Raw genomic sequence first — 20,274 nt, forward strand, 5'->3', positions numbered from 1 at the left:
AGAGGAGGATGGAGTTGGAAGGTAAACAAGTAAACTATCAATCAATCTCCCTCTCAGCTAACCTCCCCCCTCCTCCCTCTCTCTCTCTCTCTCTTTATTTCTCTCTCTCTGGAAATCCACACCAACCAGACACGGACCCAGTCAGTCAGTCATTCAATCAGTCAATCAGACAAAAACATTTAAATGACATCAGGCACAGTCAAACAGTCAGACCGACCCAGTCAAACAGTCAGACCGACCCAGTCCAATCTGCCGGCTACACAAGCATCAGTTTCGCTGTCTCTCTTTCCATCTCTACCACACTGTCTCTTTGCCTCTGTCTGTCTCTCTCCCTCCCTCGTTCTCCCCCCGCTCTCTCCCCCTTCCTTCTCTCCCCCCCTCTTTCTCTCCCCCCTCGCTCTCTCCCCCCTCTTTCTCACTCCTCCTCTTTATCTATCCTCCTCTTTCTCTCCCATGTCTTTCCCTCTCCTCCTCTTTCTCTCTCCTCCTCTTTCTCTCCCACGTCTTTCTCTCTCCTCCTCTTTCTCTCCCATGTCTTTCTCTCGCCTCCTCTTTCTCTCTCCTCCTCTTTCTCTCTCCTCCTCTTTCTCTCTCCCCCCTCTTTCTCTCTCCTCCTCTTTCTCTCTCCTCCTCTTTCTCTCCCATGTCTTTCTCTCTCCTCCTCTTTCTCTCCCATGTCTTTCTCTCTCCTCCTCTTTCTCTCTCCTCCTCTTTCTCTCTCCCCCCTCTTTCTCTCTCCTCCTCTTTATCTCCCCTCCTCTTTCTCTCCCATGTCTTTCTCTCTCCTCCTCTTTCTATCCCATGTCTTTCTCTCTCCTCCTCTTTCTCTCTCCTCCTCTTTCTCTCTCCTCTTCTTTCTCTCTCCCCCTCTTTCTCTCTCCCCCTCTTTCTCTCGCCTCCTCTTTCTCTCTCCTCCTCTTTCTCTCCCATGTCTTTCTCTCTCCTCCTCTTTCTCTCTCCTCCTCTTTATCTCCCATGTCTTTCTCTCTCCTCCTCTTTATCTCTCCTCCTCTTTCTCTCCCATGTTTTTCTCTCTCCTCCTCTTTCTCTCTCCTCTTTCTCTCTCCTCCTCATTCTCTCTCCTCCTTCCCATGTCTTTCTCTCTCCTCCTCTTTCTATCTCCTCCTCTTTCTCTCTCCTCCTCTTTCTCTCTACTGCTCTTTCTCTCTCCTCCTCTTTCTCTCCCATGTCTTTCTCTCTCCTCCTCTTTCTCTCCCCTCCTCTTTCTCTCTCCTCCTCTTTCTCTCCCATGTCTTTCTCTCTCCTCCTCATTCTCTCCTCCTCTTTCTCTCCTCCTCTTTCACTCTCCGCCTCTTTCTCTCCCATGTCTTTCTCTCTCCTCCACTTTCTCTCTCATGTCTTTCTCTCTCCTCCTCTTTCTCTCCTCCACTTTCTCTCTCCTCCTCTTTCTCTCCCATGTCTTTCTCTCTCCTCCTCTTTCTCTCCCATGTCTTTCTCTCTCCTCCTCTTTCTCTCTCCTCCTCTTTCTCTCTCCTCCTCTTTCTTTCTCCCTCTCTTTTTTCCCCTCTCTTTATTTCCTCTCCTTCTTTACTGGAATGGGTGACCTCAGCAGAATATGAGACCACACATAGTGTGTGTGTGTGTGTGTGTGTGTGTGTGTGTGTGTATGTGTGTGTGTGTGTGTGTGTGTATGTGTGTGTGTGTGTGTGTGTGTGTGTGTGTGTGTGTGTGTGTGTGTGTGTGTGTGTGTGTGTGTGTGTGTGCGAGTGAGCGGATGTTCAACAGAGGGGTACTGCTTTGAGTATTTTTCTCTCTCCGCTCGCTGCAAAGGTGGGTTTGAAGTGATGACGCCAGTCAGGCTGGCTAGTAGCCATAGCAACACACACACACTCTCCTCAAACAGGCTGCAGCATTGAGAGTGTTTTGTATCAAAAGCGATGGTTTAAGTTCACTGAGGTCCTTCATCTCATTGTATGTATGGCTGAGTGGATGGACAGATGAGTGGATTGATTTATGGATTGATGGATTTATGGATGGGTTTATGGATTGATGGATTTATGGATGAAAGGATAAATAGGAGGCGAGCAGCACAATTTTGTGTGAAGGTTGCTTAAAGCACTTATGCTGTAAAGCTTGCATTTCAGTTACCATGGTAACGATGAGCATATCACGCACGCACAAACGCACACACACGTATCAGAGCGAGGTGTACAGTATACCGCTGAGACAACGATATGTATACATTCTATGAAGTATGGATACATTCTATATGCACACATTCTATACCTACACATTCTATATGTGCACCTTCTATATACACACATTCCTAGCCACCGTGCTTCTACACCTGCATTGCTTGCTGTTTGGGGTTTTAAGCTGGGTTTCTGTACAGCACTTTGAGATATCAGCTGATGTAAGAAGGGCTATATAAATACATTTGATTTGATTTGATTCTATATCTACACTTTCTATATCAACACATTCTATATGTACACATTCTATACCTACACATTCTACATGTTCACATTCTATATTCACACATTCTAAATCTACACATTCTATATGTTCACATTCTATAACTACACATTCTATATGTTCACATTCTATATGCACACATTCTATATCTACACACTCTATATGTACACATTCTATACCCACACATTCTATACGTACACCTTCAAAATGGAAGCATTCTATATCTACACATTCTATATCAACACATTCTATATGTTCACATTCTATATGCACACATTCTATATCTGCATATTCTATATCTACACATTCTATATCTACACATTCTATATCAACACATTCTATACATTCACATTCTATATGTACATATTATATACATACACATTCTATACATTCACATTCTATATGTACACTTTCTATATGTTCACATTCTATATCTACACATTCTATATGTTCACATTCTATATGTGCACCTTCTATATGTTCACATTCTATATGCACACATTCAATATGTTCACATTCTATATGCACACATTCTATAACTACACATTCTATATCTACACATTCTATATGTTCACATTCTATATGTGCACCTTCTATATGTTCACATTCTATATGCAAACATTCTATAACTACACATTCTAGATCTACACATTCTATATGTTCACATTATTTATGCACACATTCTATATCTACACATGATGTATTGTCACATTATATATCTATGCATTCTATATCTACACATTTTATATGTACACATTCTATATGTACATATTCAATACCTACACATTCTATACATTCACATTCTATATGTACACATTATATACCTACACATTCTATACATTCACATTCTATATGTACATTTTATATACCTACACATTCTATACATTCGCATTCTATATGTACACATTCTATATGTTCACATTCTATATCTACACATTCTATATGTTCACATTCTATATGTGCACCTATATGTTCACATTCTATATGCAAACATTCTATAACTACACATTCTAGATCTACACATTCTATATGTTCACATTATTTATGCACACATTCTATATCTACACATGATGTATTGTCACATTATATATCTATGCAATCTATATCTACACATTTTATATGTACACATTCTATATGTACATATTCAATACCTACACATTCTATACATTCACATTCTATATGTACACATTATATACCTACACATTCTATACATTCACATTCTACATGTACATTTTATATACCTACACATTCTATACATTCGCATTCTATATGTACACATTCTATATGTTCACATTCTATATCTACACATTCTAAATGTTCACATTCTATATGCACACCTTCTATATGTTCACATTCTATATGCAAACATTCTTTAACTACATATTCAATACCTACACATTCTATACATTCACATTCTATATGTACACATTATATACCTACACATTCTATACATTCACATTCTATATGTACGCATTATATACCTACACATTCTATACATTCACATTCTATATGTTCACATTTTATATGTACACATTCCATATGTTCACATTATATACCTACACATTCTATACATTCACATTCTATATGTACATTTTATATACCTACACATTCTATACATTCGCATTCTATATGTACACTTTCTATATGTTCACATTCTATATCTATACATTCTATATGTTCACATTCTATATGTGCACCTTCTATATGTTCACATTCTATATGCACACGTTCCATATGTTCACATTCTATATGCAAACATTCTATAACTACACATTCTAGATCTACACATTCTATATGTTCACATTATTTATGCACACATTCTATAACTACACATGATGTATTGTCACATTATATATCTATGCATTCTATATCTACACATTTTATATGTACACATTCTATATGTACATATTCAATGCATACACAGTCTATACATTCACATTCTATATGTACATTTTATATACCTACACATTCTATACATTTGCATTCTATATGTACACATTCTATATGTTCACATTCTATATCTACACATTCTATATGTTCACATTCTATATGCACACCTTCTATATGTTCACATTCTATATGCAAACATTCTTTAACTACATATTCAATACCTACACATTCTATACATTCACATTCTATATGTACACATTATATACCTACACATTCTATACATTCACATTCTATATGTACACATTCTATACATTCACATTCTATATGTACATATTACATACCTACACATTCTATACATTCACATTCTATATGTACATATTATATATGTTTACATTCTATATGTACACATTCTAAATGTTCACATTCTATATGCACACATTATATATGTTTCACATTCTATATGCACACATTATACATCTACACATTCTACACCTAAGCATTCTATATGTACACATTCTATATGTTCACATTCTATATGGACACATTCTATATGTACACATTCTATATGTTCACATTCTATATGTACACATTCTATATGTTCGAACTCTATATGTACACATTCTATATGTACACATTCTACATCTACACATTCTATATGTTCACATTCTATATGTACACATTCTATATGTACACATTCTATATGTTCACATTCTATTTGTACACATTCTATATGTTCAAACTCTATATGTACACATTCTACATTTACACATTCTGTACCTACACATTCTATATGCTCACATTCTATATGTTCACATTCTATATGTACATATTGTATATGTGCACATTCTATATGTACATATTGTATATGTGCACATTCTATATGTACACATTCTACATCTACACATTCTATATGTTCACATTCTATGTGTACACATTCTATATGTAATGGCAATGTATTCGTGCAGGCCTCCTCTGTAGGTCCTGTAGGCAGCACACTCTCTGTCACTCCTCTCAGGTCTAGGCTGCAGTACATCCATTGTGTTTATCAGAACATGTACAGCACTAAGCACAAGAGCCTCAGTACAGCCTGGTGTCCTAATGGTTGCTGTTTTCAAAAATGTTTTCAAAATTGTGACTTGTTGTTCTATTCGACAAAGACATAGGCTAACATCAGAAGTCTACACCCCAGTACGAGTACAAGCAGCTGTCTACTCTACAGGGCTATGTTGTGTTGTTTTGATTCATGCCGATAGGGGGACAAGTTCTTCTTCTTTGGTTTTAGTACGCAGTAGGTACCTCAGAGTATCCAGGTGGCTCTTTTAATTTTTTCGTTTTATTAAAAAAAATCTCAATTCACGAATGAGATCTATATGGATGAGAGCATTACCTCTCAAACACAAAGACATTTCCCTATGTTTAAATGTATTTGTGAATGTTTGTTGATATTCTGTAGTATACCAGGTACCAACTATTTCATTTTTCATATTCAAGCCGTAGTTGATATCTTTCCTACCGTTTCAAGCCGAACAGTCTATTTAACTTTGTATTTTGTGTTTCATATGTTTTTGGACAGGCATTTGTTATTATTGGTTTTAATTGACAGCCCTCCTACCACTTTGGCTTGCTGATTATGTGGTGGATAAAGGTGTGGGAGAGCCACATGTCTATCAGTGTTTGCAAATGTTATACCACCTATTCACTTTTATCCTTGTTTTTAGCTATTTTAACTATGCCTATTTTAAGACCGAGCATTTATTACTATTTATTCCAGATAAAACTCATATTTTGGAGGAAAACTGTTCCAGTCATATTTCAAACATTTTTAATGTGAGTGGCAATGGCCAGCTTGATCATAAGATGTTTTTAGAAAATAGACCAACAATAACAGAGGACAGCAGGCCGTGTTTTACAATATACCAGGTTAATGGATCGATAAACAGTTAATCACCCATAGTGTTAATGCATTCTGAGCCAGAAAACACTGAAACAAACAAACAATTTCTAGTGGGGATAATTAGTGTGAGTGGGAGCCCAGCCCAGTGGAACACCATAGCCATCACGGCTACGCTTACTATGACCACAATTCAGATGGTTTCAAAATGACCTCCGCAAAGATTGTTCATGAATAATGTGTTTTTATGTTGATAAAAATCACATTTTATATTGGGTGCTGTTATTGGGTTCTTGTTCTTTGTTTGTCACCCAATACAAAACACCTAATAAAGTCTGATTATGTGACAAAAGAGGCAGATATCAAAGCCAGCTCCCTCTGAGTCACTCAGATAATAGACAAAAGAGGCAGATATCAAAGCCAGCTCCCTCTGAGTCACTCACGTAATAGACAAAAGAGGCAGATATCAAAGCCAGCTCCCTCTGAGTCACTCACATAATAGACAAAAGAGGCAGATATCAAAGCCAGCTCCCTCTGAGTCACTCACGTAATAGACAAAAGAGGCAGATATCAAAGCCAGCTCCCTCTGAGTCACTCACGTAATAGACAAAAGAGGCAGATATCAAAGCCAGCTCCCTCTGAGTCACTCACATAATAGACAAAAGAGGCAGATATCAAAGCCAGCTCCCTCTGAGTCACTCACGTAATAGACAAAAGAGGCAGATATCAAAGCCAGCTCCCTCTGAGTCACTCACATAATAGACAAAAGAGGCAGATATCAAAGCCAGCTCCCTCTGAGTCACTCACGTAATAGACAAAAGAGGCAGATATCAAAGCCAGCTCCCTCTGAGTCACTCACATAATAGACAAAAGAGGCAGATATCAAAGCCAGCTCCCTCTGAGTCACTCACGTAATAGACAAAAGAGGCAGATATCAAAGCCAGCTCCCTCTGAGTCACTCACATAATAGACAAAAGAGGCAGATATCAAAGCCAGCTCCCTCTGAGTCACTCACGTAATAGACAAAAGAGGCAGATATCAAAGCCAGCTCCCTCTGAGTCACTCACGTAATAGACAAAAGAGGCAGATATCAAAGCCAGCTCCCTCTGAGTCACTCACATAATAGACAAAAGAGGCAGATATCAAAGCCAGCTCCCTCTGAGTCACTCACATAATAGACAAAAGACATGTTACCGTATAAGACTTCACACAGTCCCAGTCCCAGAAGAGAAGACCAGGGCCTATATTCACAAAGCATCTCAGTGTTTGCTAGGATCAGTTTAGCCTGTTAGATCATAATTAATAGTATTATATGGAGAGGGGGGACCTGATCCTGGATCAGCATCCCTAATCTGATTCACTACAGGGCCAAACCGAGCCGAGCCAAACTGAGCAGAGCCTAGCTGTACCATGCTGGCCTGGTTACGCATCAACCACAGTTGCTGGAACCTGCTGGAAAGATGTGAAAATAAATATCCACACCAGCACGGTATGGCTCCTGTTGTACCTATTCTGACTCAGGCATGAAACGCTTTGTGAATACAGGACCATGGGCCATCCAGGAGCCATCAGGGGTCATCTAGGAGCCACCCAGAAGCCATCCAGGGGCCATCAGGAGCCATCCAGGAGGTATCCAGGAGGCATCCAGGGGCCAACCAGGAGCAATCCAGGGGCCATCCAGGAGCCAACTAGGAGCCATCCAGGAGCCAGATGAACTAAGTCTATCATACTTGGGAAAGGTTTGCACCTGTTATTTCCAAAAGGGACTATGGCATGAAAGGTAAGAATTAAAGGTACAATTGAGTTTAGGAGAAGGATAATCATCAAATCTTGTTTGCACTAGCTAGTTAACTCAATTTACTTCTGGGGGCGGAAGTGCCAACATCTGAACTAGTGAAAGCAGCAGATGGCATGCAAGGGAAGAAAACTACATTTGAGAGGAATGAAAAAAACATAGAATAGAAAAGAAAAGAAGGGAACTGCCTATTACACAACACAGTGATGCAGTATATCTATGATTAAGGTGTTGTTTTCTTCCAGATGAGACAGTAGTGAGGAAGTTAGAGGTAGAGGTAGGAAGGTTTTGAGAGGTGTTGTATTAATGGGTGAGGTTGTTAGAGGTAGGAAGGTTTTGAGAGGTGTTGTATTAATGGGTGAGGTTGTTAGAGGTAGGAAGGTTTTGAGAGGTGTTGTATTAATGGATGAGGTTGTTAGAGGTAGGAAGGTATTGAGAGGTGTTGTATTAATGGGTGAGGTTGTTAGAGGTAGGAAGGTATTGAGAGGTGTTGTATTAATGGGTGAGGTTGTTAGAGGTAGGAAGGTATTGAGAGGTGTTGTATTAATGGGTGAGGTTGTTAGAGGTAGGAAGGTATTGAGAGGTGTTGTATTAATGGGTGAGGTTGTTAGAGGTAGGAAGTTATTGAGAGGTGTTGTTATAATACACTCGGCAGCCAGGAGGAAGAAGCTCTTACTGAAAGTGATGATGGCACGGTAACAGGAGCCATGGTCACATGAGAGACAGAGACCTGCCTTCCTCAGCAGCTTAGATCGATCACTCACTCACACACACGCACGCACATGCACGAGAGCACGCAAGCACACACACAGACACACACAGACACTCACACACACACGCACACACACACTGGATTCCTTTTAACAACATTAAAATATGCATCAATAAATAACCATGAAATGAATTCCCCCAAGGAAGGTTTGTTAGTAAACATCCTTCACCATCTCAGAAATGAAAGCCCCCTTATTAACAGTCTCTCGCGTTGTCAATCAACATTACATCAAAATATGACAAAGTAGATACAGATTATATGTCTTCTATGGTAATTGTTCATACTGAGACACCATTCATGTCACGTACAACACTACGGTGAGCCAGAGAGATCAAACTGCACAGAGAGAGCTGTATGAGAGCATCCGTAAAGAATCCCACAGGGATGGGAGCTGTTGCATCGTTCTCTTGTAACTCCCACATTTTTCACGTATAAACAGTACACACATACACAAACAATATACTTACTGAGACAAACACACTAGACTTCACAATGATAACAGTATTAGATTCAATATTTATCAATATTTATAATAGTAGGCAGCAAAGCATTAAGTATTGAGGGAGAAAACACACACACGTAAACAAACAAAACATGCACTACACACACACACACACACACACACACACACACACACACACACACACACACACACACACACACACACACACACACACACACACACACACAATACAGCTCTCTCCCTACTTTTTAGGATCAGCAGCGCAGCAGCAAAGAGCTGTAAACATGAATATTCACTCCATGTTGTCGTGCAGAGAGAAGGAAAGGTGTAGAGTGAGAGAGAGGGGAGGAAAGGTGTAGCGAGAGAGAGAAAGAGAGAGAGAGAGAGAGAGGAAAGGTGTAGAGAGAGAGAGAGAGGGGAAAGGTGTAGAGAGAGATCGAGAGAGAGAGAGAGAGGACGAAAGGTTTAGAGAGAGAGAGAGAGAGCGAGAGAGAGCGAGAGAGAGAGGACGAAAGGTGTAGAGAGAGATCGAGAGAGATCGAGAGAGAGAGAGCGAGAGAGAGCGAGAGAGAGAGGACGAAAGGTGTAGAGAGAGATCGAGAGAGAGAGAGAGAGAGAGAGAGAGAGAGAGAGAGAGAAGGTATAAGGGAGTAGTGGCAGCACTAGGCAGTCATCACCCAGTCGTATGGTCTAGTCTGGCAGAGCTTTCTTACCTGGGTGTGCTTCTCTTCACAGCACTATCCTTCCACCCTCTCAGATCAACCCTTCGACACACAGCAATCTGAAGAGACCGCTGTTATCCCACAGCTCCACAGGCGACAGCCTCGTCTAGGTATATGCAGCAAGAGGTAGCCTTGGCAACAGAGCTAGAATGAGGGAGAGGGATGGAGAGAGAGAGAGAGAGAGAGTGAGAGAGAGAGAGAGAGAGAGAGAGAGTAGGGAGGGGGAGGAGGGAGGAATCATAACAAATCACTGAGCAGTGTGCACCCCCATTGTCCCCTCTTCTCCTTCCAAGCTTTAGGTATTGCCACCCACCTCTCTCTCTCTCTCTCTCTCTCTCTCTCTCTCTCTCTCTCTCTCTCTCTCTCTTTTCCCTCTCTCTCTATTGCTCATCATCTCTTTCTTCCTCCCTCTAGTCAGCCTCTACTGTATCATCAACCATTGCTTCCCTTTATGTCAGGGATGGGTAACTAGTAACCCGCCTGATCAATCTCCCAACCCAACAAAAATAAAAAATAAAAAATAAAGATTGATTTACTTTATTGTTATATTGTCATGCATCTTCAGGATGTATTTGCTGTAGCAAAATAAAATATAAATGTTTATATATGCACCGTACAGTATACATAAACAGACGTTCATATGACAGTGAAAAACTAGTAAGACAACAAAACAAAAATATTATTGAATCAAGACCCAGATTGCAAATATAAAGATCCCAAAACTGGAGGCCTCTTACACTTCAGTGATGTGATGCAAAAATACTAGCGTAATGCATAGCACTCAGGATTAGAAAGGTTTTACTAGGTATTGTTCATCCTAATCAGACAGGTTTTTTTTACATGGACGATACATTGGAGATAATAGACGACAACTACTAGAAATAATAAAACATCATTAAATATCTAAGAAGCCAGGCCTGGTATTTATAGCGGATTTTGCAAAGGACTTTGATAAAGTAAGACTGGATTTTATTTATAAATGCCTGGATTTTTTCAATTTTGGTGATTCTCTTATAAAATGGGTCAAAGTAATGTATAGCAACCACAGGTGTAAAATAGTAAATAGCAGCTACTTCTCAGTTTTGAATTGTCAAGAGGAGTTAAACAAGGGTGTTCGCTGTTACCATATATATTCGTTACGGCCATCAAAGTGCCAGCTATTAAAATCAGATCAAATAACATTAGAAGACTAGAAATCCAAGGCTTAAAAACAAAGGTGTCCATGTATGCCGATGACTCAAGTTTTATATTAAGTCCACAACCTAGATACCTGCTATGTCTAATTGAAGATCTAGATAACTTTTATGGACTCTCGGGACTAAAACCTAGTTATGATAAGTGTACAATATTACGTATTGTATGTTTAAAAAATACTTTTACATATCCTGCAGTTTACCTATAAAATGGGCTGATGGTGAAGTAGACATACTTGGTATTCATATCACAAAATATATAAATGAACTCTCCACAATGAATTTCAATAGAAAATTGTAAACATGGAGAGGTCTATTTAACATGGAGAGGTCTATACCTGTCTATTTATGGAAAAATTGCCCTGATTAAGTCTTTAGTCATATTATAGCACTGCCTACTCCTGATGATTCCTTTTTCAAATCATGTGAGCAAAATATATTTAGCTTTATCTGGGATGCTAAACCAGACTAGATAAAGCATGCCTATCTATATAATGAATATGATTGAGAGATGATTAAATATAAAAGCACTAAACCTCTCTCTAAAAGCTTCACTTATCCAAACGTTTTACTTGAACCTTAAATGGTTCTCAAGTAGATTACTAAGAAAAGCTGATGATGATGTCACAGAATCAATAGACCATTTGGTTTTGATATTGCCCTCAGATAGCCTGTTTCTGGTTGAGGGGCAGTTCTTGGGGAACTGTGCGAGGGATCTTGGAGGGCTGGTGGCCTGGCGGTTGGGAGCTTGGGCCAGTGGCTAATGGATCGTTGGTTCGGGTCCCCGTTTTTTTACTTGTGGGAGATCTGTCGACGTGCCCTTGAGCAGGGTGTTGGCCCTGCTTGCTTCAGTGTTTTGCTCCGGATGGGAGTCTGTTAGATGACTAATGTGATGTAGTTGTTGAGCGGCTTCACTGTAAGTATATGTTATGTTAGAAATATATATACATTTTTTTAAATAAACATTTAAAATTAACAACTTATCTTGTCGCATCTTCCGAGCTTTGCACATAAAATTTGCAACTAGGAATACTTATTTCCTAAATAGCCATTCAAGTTCTTCTTCATCTCTAATCCAGAATAGTTCCTGATTTCCACGCAACATCATATCAAACAGTACAGCTCTCAAATCATTATATAAAGTAAAATAAAATAAAAAAATTCGTTCGGAACCACCCCTAAATTACAGACATAGTCATAGTCGCTCTTATTCATCCCTAAATCAAAGACATAGTCATAGTCGCTCTTATTCATCCCTAAATCTCATACATAGACATAGTCACTCTTATTCATCCCTAAATCACAGACTTAGTCACAGTCACTCGTATTCATCCCTAAATCAAAGACATAGTCGCTCTTATTCATCCCTAAATCACAGACTTAGTCACAGTCACTCGTATTCATCCCTAAATCAAAGACATAGTCGCTCTTATTCATCCCTAAATCACAGACTTAGTCACAGTCACTCGTATTCATCCCTAAATCAAAGACATAGTCGCTCTTATTCATCCCTAAATCACAGACTTAGTCACAGTCACTCGTATTCATCCCTAAATCAAAGACATAGTCATAGTCGCTCTTATTCATCCCTAAATCAAAGACAGAGTCACAGTCGCTCTTATTCATCCCTAAATCAAAGACATAGTCACAGTCGCTCTTATTCATCCCTAAATCACAGACTTGGTCATTAGTCGTTCTTCTTCATCTCTAAACCACAGACTTGGTCATTAGTCGTTCTTCTTCATCTATACCATTGAACCTACCTACCTCAATTGCCAGAGGCAATATCCGGGTTCTCAACTGGGCATACAAGGACCTTTGGTTTCTGGTTAGGTGAGCGGTGACATTAGGCTCTAGATCTTAGCTGTTTTCTGGTTGGATGTTCTGAGTTTAGGTTTTAGCCATATGTCAGTTGACAATTTTTCTTTGTAGCTAAGCGATATTGTGTTTGAGCCTATTGACATTTTTTATTTTTATTTTTTATTTTACCTTTATTTATCCTATTGACATTGCATCGTAACTTGTTTCAATATATATGTTGTAGATCAGCTTCCTTAAATATAGCATTACGTTCCTTTGTCGAAGACTAGTTCTGTGTTTTATCCCAATTGAAACCTTGTTTGTTATTCTGTCCTCTGACATATTGATAAGACAGTTCCATAACCTAATCATTTCACTTCTGTCTTATTTTACAGGGCTCCCAACCCATGTCTCCTTCAATAGCAAGGCTTGGGGCAAACTTATGCAGTCAAAGAAAACATCATATTGCTCTATTCAGAGTAGAGTTTGCTCTTTCGGATTCTTTAAAATCCTAGATTCCAGCAGCATAGTTCAGTATAGGACACACACATGAATTATAGAGCTGTGAATACAGTTGAAGTCGCAAGTTTACATACATTTAGGTTGAAGTCATTAAAACTTGTTTTTCAACCACTCTACAAATGTCTTGTTAACAAACTATAGTTTTGGCAAGTTGGTTAGGACATCTCCTTTGTGCATGACACAAGTAATTTTTTCAAAAATGTTTTACAGACAGATTATTTCACTAATAATTCACTGTATCCCTACTCCAGTGGGTCAGAAGTTTACATACACTAAGTTGACTGTGCTTTTAAACAGCTTGGAAAATTCCAGAAAAGGATGTCATGGCCTTAGAAGCTTCTGATAGGCTAATTGACATAATTTAAGTCAATTGGCGGTGTACCTGTGGATGTATTTCAAGGCCTACCTTCAAACTCAGTGCCTCTTTGCTTGACATCATGGGAAAATCAAAAGATCAGCCAAGACCTAAACATTTTTTTATACTCCACAAGTCTGCTTCATCCTTGGGAGCAATTTCCAAATGCCTGAAGGTACCACATTCATCCGTACAAACAATAGTACGCAAGTATAAACACCGTGGGACCACACAGCCGTCATACCGCTCAGGAAGGAGACGCGTTCTGTATCCTAGAGATTAATGTACTTTGGTGTGAAAATTGCAAATCAATCCCAGAACAACAGCAAAGGACCCTTGAGAAGATGCTAGAGGGAACAGGTACGGAGTATCTATTTCCACAGTAAAATGAGTCCGATATCGACATAACCTGAAAGGCCGCTCAGCAAGGAAGAAGCCACTGCTCCAAAACCGCCATAAAAAAGCCAGATTACAGTTTGCAACTGCACATAGGGACAAAGATCCTACTTTTTGGAGAAATGTCCTCTGATCTGATTAACAAAAATATAACTGTTTGGCTATAATGACCATCATTATGATTGGAAGGAAAAGGGGGTGGCTTGCAAGCCAAAGAACACCATCCCAACCGTGAAGCACGGGGGTGGCAGCATCATGTTGTGGGGTTGCTTTTCTGCAGGAGGGACTGGTCCACTTCACAAAATAGATGGCATGAGGTAGGAAAATTACGTGAATATATTGAAGCAACGTCTCAAGACATCAGTCAGGAAGTTAAAGTTTGGTCGCAAATGGGTCTTCTAAATGGACAATGACCCCAAGCATACTTCCAAAGTTGTGGCAAAATGTCTTAAGGACAACAGAGTCAAGGTATTGGAGTGGCCATCACAAAGCCCTGACCTCAATCCTATAGAAAATGTGTGGGCAGAACTGAAAAAGCGTGTGTGAGCAAAGAGGCCTACAAACCTGACTCAGTTACATCAGCTCTGTCAGGAGGAATGGGCCAACACTCACCCAACTTATTGTGGGAAGCTTGTGGAAAGCTACCTGAAACATTTGACCCAAGTTAAACAATTTAAAGGCAATGCTACCAAATACTAATTGAGTGTATGTAAACTTCTGACCCACTGGGAATGTGATGAAAGAAATAAAAGCTGAAATAAATCATTCTCTCAACTATTATTCTGACATTTAAAGTTCTGAAAATAAAGTGGTGATCCTAACTGACCTAAAACAGGTACTTTTTACTAGGATTAAATGTCAGGAATTGTGAAAAACTGGTTTAAATGTATTTGGCTAAGGTGTATGTAAACTTCCGACTTCAACTGTATGTGCATTAGCCCTGGTCTTTACAGATGTTCAGTGTACTACCAACGTTCTACCTGCAGAATCTGATAAATATTTTATACCCTCTTCAAAGGTCATACATTCATCAAAAAGGAATCCAAGGTATTAGTATGAACTAGTGTACTTTAGGGGCATTGCTCCAAAAGAGAAGTAATGAATACTTCTTACTCTACCCATGTGTCTGATGTGCATTATCTTGGTTTTTATCTTGGTGAATCATTCATCTCCATTTGGTACACCAGAGATTGACAGTGTTCAGAATACATCGCAAATCAAACTCACTCCCTGAAAGGAGGACAATATGATCTGCGTACAATAGTCTCCCCAAAATTGTGCAATCTCATTTAACAATCTCATTTAAGGTTTGCATGCTTGATTTGCTGTGCCAAGTAATTTACAAAAACAAAAAGAAAGTTGGGGAAAGCACATCTCCTTGTTTGACTCCAAACAGAGTGGGGAAACCATCCGGCCTCCAACTCATCTACTGGTCCACAGGAGACTGGAGCTCTATATAGGAAACCATCCGGCCTCCAACTCATCTACTGGTCCACAGGAGACTGGAGCTCTATATAGGAAACCATCCGGCCTCCAACTCATCTACTGGTCCACAGGAGACTGGAGCTCTATATAGGAAACCATCCAGTCTCCAACTCATCTACTGGTCCACAGGAGACTGGAGCTCTATATAGGAAACCATCCAGTCTCCAACTCATCTACTGGTCCACAGGAGACTGGAGCTCTATATAGGAAACCATCCAGTCTCCAACTCAGTTACTGGTCCACAGGAGACTGGAGCTCTATATAGGAAACCATCCGGCCTCCAACTCATCTACTGGTCCACAGGAGACTGGAGCTCTATATAGGAGACCATCCAGTCTCCAACTCATCTACTGGTCCACAGGAGACTGGAGCTCTATATAGGAAACCTTTCAGTCTCCAACTAATTTACTGGTCCACAGGAGACTGGAGCTCTATATAGGAAACCATCCAGTCTCCAACTCATCTACTGGTCCACAGGAGACTGGAGCTCTATATAGGAAACCTTTCAGTCTCCAACTAATTTACTGGTCCACAGGAGACTGGAGCTCTATATAGGAAACCATCCAGTCTCCAACTAATTTACTGGTCCACAGGAGACTGGAGCTCTATATAGGAAACCACCCAGTCTCCAACTCATCTACTGGTCCTCAGGAGACTGGAGCTCTATATAGGAAACCATCCAGTCTCCAACTAATTTACTGGTCCACAGGAGACAGGAGCTCTATATAGGAAACCATCCAGTCTCCAACTCATTTACTGGTCCACAGGAGACTGGAGCTCTATATAGGAAACATTTCAGTCTCCAACTCATCTACTGGTCCACAGGAGACTGGAGCTCTATATAGGAAACCTTTCAGTCTCCAACTCATCTACTGGTCCACAGGAGACTGGAGCTCTATATAGGAGACCATCCAGTCTCCAACTTATTTACTGGTCCACAGGAGACTGGAGCTCTATATAGGAAACCTTTCAGTCTCCAACTCATCTACTGGTCCACAGGAGACTGGAGCTCTATATAGGAGACCATCCAGTCTCCAACTTATTTACTGGTCCACAGGAGACTGGAGCTCTATATAGGAAACCATCCAGTCTCCAACGTATTTACTGGTCCACAGGAGACTGGAGCTCTATATAGGAAACCTTTCAGTCTCCAACTCATTTACTGGTCCACAGGAGACTGGAGCTCTATATAGGAAACCTTTCAGTCTCCAACTCATTTACTGGTCCACAGGAGACTGGAGCTCTATATAGGAAACCTTTCAGTCTCCAACTCATTTACTGGTCCACAGGAGACTGGAGCTCTATATAGGAAACCATCCTGTCTCCAACTCATTTACTGGTCCACAGGAGACTGGAGCTCTATATAGGAAACCTTTCAGTCTCCAACTCATTTACTGGTCCACAGGAGACTGGAGCTCTATATAGGAAACCTTTCAGTCTCCAACTCATTTACTGGTCCACAGGAGACTGGAGCTCTATATAGGAAACCATCCAGTCTCCAACTCATCTACTGGTCCACAGGAGACTGGAGCTCTATATAGGAAACCATCCAGTCTCCAACTAATTTACTGGTCCACAGGAGACAGGAGCTCTATATAGGAAACCATCCAGTCTCCAACTCAGTTACTGGTCCACAGGAGACTGGAGCTCTATATAGGAAACCATCCAGTCTCCAACTCATCTACTGGTCCACAGGAGACTGGAGCTCTATATAGGAAACCATCCAGTCTCCAACTCATTTACTGGTCCACAGGAGACTGGAGTTCTATACAGAGCATTTAACATCCATTTACCATGCACGCCAACATTTATAAGTTTGAAAACAAGAAAATCCCTATTTACCCAATCAAAGGACTATTGGAAATCAATAAAACATAAACAGAGCTGCCAACTCGCACGCATTGGCCGAGGTCAGACACACGCATTTGACCATCTTCTCACGCTCACATGCCACACCTCTTATATGAACGCATTGAAAAGTACTGCATTTATTTGTCTAATCAGTCCATTGTACAGTCAGTGTGTTAATGTTTCAGCTGTGCTCCAAATCGCTTTGAAATCGTAGCATCTGCTCCTGCCATTTAACATCACGAGCGGAACCTCTGTCATTGTCCTGTCTTATCACAGCACTGTGAATCCCGGAACATTGAAGCATATGATTGGTCTAGTTATGTAAGGGATCAAGGGGATTGGATGCACGTTTTAAAGAAACACCACTCAAGATTAGGAGAGTGGAGCGGAATGGAGAGAGTTGATAAAACTGTAAAAAAATGCAGCATGGTTACGCTGTTTAATGTGCAATGTTGTCAACAAAATGAGGTTGCTGTTACTCCCGCCCGTATTGCAGAATGCTGCCTTTTGGCATCATGTAATAAAGTCTCTTTTATCCACACTTGCATTAGTCCCCTCATTTGGTGATTGGAATTTAAAGGCTCTGCATGGTCAATCTGATGTCTGCAGTGGCCGTACACCATTTACTGCGATGCGGCCTCTGCAGATGTCAGAGCATTCATACTTCTTGCAATTTGCGGAGCAGAGCTGTTGTGAAGGAAGTTCTCAAGGAAGTGAGTTTGTGTTTATAAAGGACCTTCCGCCCCCCACCTACCGTCAACCAATCATGTCAATGCGGAGCTACAGTGGCTTGCGAAAGTATTCACCCCCTTGGCATTTTTCCTATTTTGTTGCCTTACAACCTGGAATAAAAATAGATTTTTTGGGGGGGTTTGTATCATTTCATTTACACAACATGTCTACCACTTTGAAGATGCAAAATATTTTTTATTGTGAAAAAATAAGAAATAAGACAAAAAAACAGAACACTCGAGCATGCATAACTATTCACACCACACCAAAGTCAATACTTTGTAGATCCACCTTTTGCAGCAATTACAGCTGCAAGTCTCTTGGGGTATGGCTCCATAAGCTTGGCACATCTAGCCACTGGGATATTGCCCATTCTTAAAGGCAAACTGCTCCAGCTCCTTCAAGTTGGATGGGTTCAGCTGGTGTACAGCAATCTTTAAGTCGTACCACAAATTCTCAATTGGATTGAGGTCTGGGCTTTGCCTAGGCCATTCCAAGACATTTAAATGTTTCCCCTTAAACCACTTGAGTGTTACTTTAGCAGTATGCTTAGGGACATTGTCCTGCTGGAAGGTGAACCTCCGTCCCAGTCTCAAATCTCTGGAAGACTGAAACAGGTTTCCCTCAACAATATCCCTGTATTAAGCACCATCCATCCATCATTCCTTCAATTCTGACTAGTTTCCCATTCCCTGCCGATTAGAAACATCCCCACGGCATGATGCTGCCTTCACCATGCTTCACTGTGGGGATGGTGTCCTCGGGGTGATGAGAGGTGTTGGGTTTGCGCCAGACATAGCGGTTTCCTTGATGGCCAAAAAGCTCAATTTTAGTCTCATTTGACCAGAGTACCTTCTTCCATATGTTTGGTGAGTCTCCTACATGCCTTTTGGCGAACACCAAATGTGTTTGCTTATTTATTTCTTTAAGCAATGGCTTTTTTCTGGCCACTCTTCCGTAAAGCCCAGCTCTGTGGAGTGCATGGCTTAAAGTGGTCCTATGGACAGATACTCCAATGTCCGCTGTGGAGCTTTGTAGCTCCTTCAGGTTTATCTTTGGTCTCTTTGCTGCCTCTCTGATTAATGCCCTCCTTGCCTGGTCTGTGAATCTTGGTGGGCGGCCCTCTCTTCGCAGGTTTGACGTGGTGCCATATTCTTTCCATTTTTTAATAATGGATTCAATGGTGCTCCGTGGGACGTTCAAAGTTTCTGATATTTTTTCGAACCCAACCCTGATCTGTACTTCTCCACAACTTTGTCCCTGACCTGCTTGGAGAGCTCCTTGGTCTTCATGGTGCCCCTTGCTTAGCGGTGTTGCAGACTCTGGGGCCTTTCAGAACAGGTGTATATACATTGTATACTGAGATCTTGTGAGAGAACGTGTGACACTTTTTGATTGCACAAAGGTGGACTTTATTTAACTAATGATGTGACCTCTGAAGGTAATTGGTTGCACCAGATCTTATTTAGGGGATTCATAGCAAAGGGGGTGAATACATATGCACGCACAACTTTTCCTTTTTTCCCCTTTTTTTTTTAAACAATTATTTATTTTCATTTCACTTCACCAATTTGGACTATTATGTGTATGTCCATTACATGAAATCCAAATAAAAATCTATTTAAATTACAGGTTGTAATGCAACAAAATAGAAGAAACACCAAGGGGGATGAATACTTTTGCAAGACACTGTATTTACTTAATAGTCTGATCAGTGGAACAATTATTATTCTTAACAATGGGATAAAATATAGGGTAACTACTGTGCTTTCCAGCAAGAACACTACTTATTTTAGTATTCCACTTCTTCCCAGTTTTGCCAGTGTAATCACATATTTGAAAGCTCATATGACTACTTGTGTCTTTGAAAATGAATTATACGAGGGTAGGTATTTTTGCAGCCAGTCATGGACAGTTTTGAATAAGTCAAACCAATAAGAACTGGATATTGAATGCTCCAGGCCTCAAATA

General features: G+C 40.3%; 1 protein-coding gene across 1 annotated transcript in view; it reads right to left on the reverse strand.

The window, feature by feature from the left end:
- The window catches only part of LOC139407566 (tyrosine-protein phosphatase non-receptor type 5-like), a 31,796-nt gene extending 21,722 nt beyond the window's left edge, over positions 1-10,074 (reverse strand). Inside the window, exon 1 of the mRNA XM_071151390.1 lies at positions 9,961-10,074. The gene's annotated coding sequence lies outside the window, so the exon portion shown is untranslated. The remainder of the gene's footprint in view (positions 1-9,960) is intronic.
- Between the last annotated feature and the right edge of the window lie 10,200 nt (positions 10,075-20,274).

This window comes from Oncorhynchus clarkii, chromosome 4 (assembly GCF_045791955.1).
Source record: "Oncorhynchus clarkii lewisi isolate Uvic-CL-2024 chromosome 4, UVic_Ocla_1.0, whole genome shotgun sequence".
Classification (NCBI taxonomy): Eukaryota; Metazoa; Chordata; class Actinopteri; order Salmoniformes; family Salmonidae; genus Oncorhynchus; species Oncorhynchus clarkii.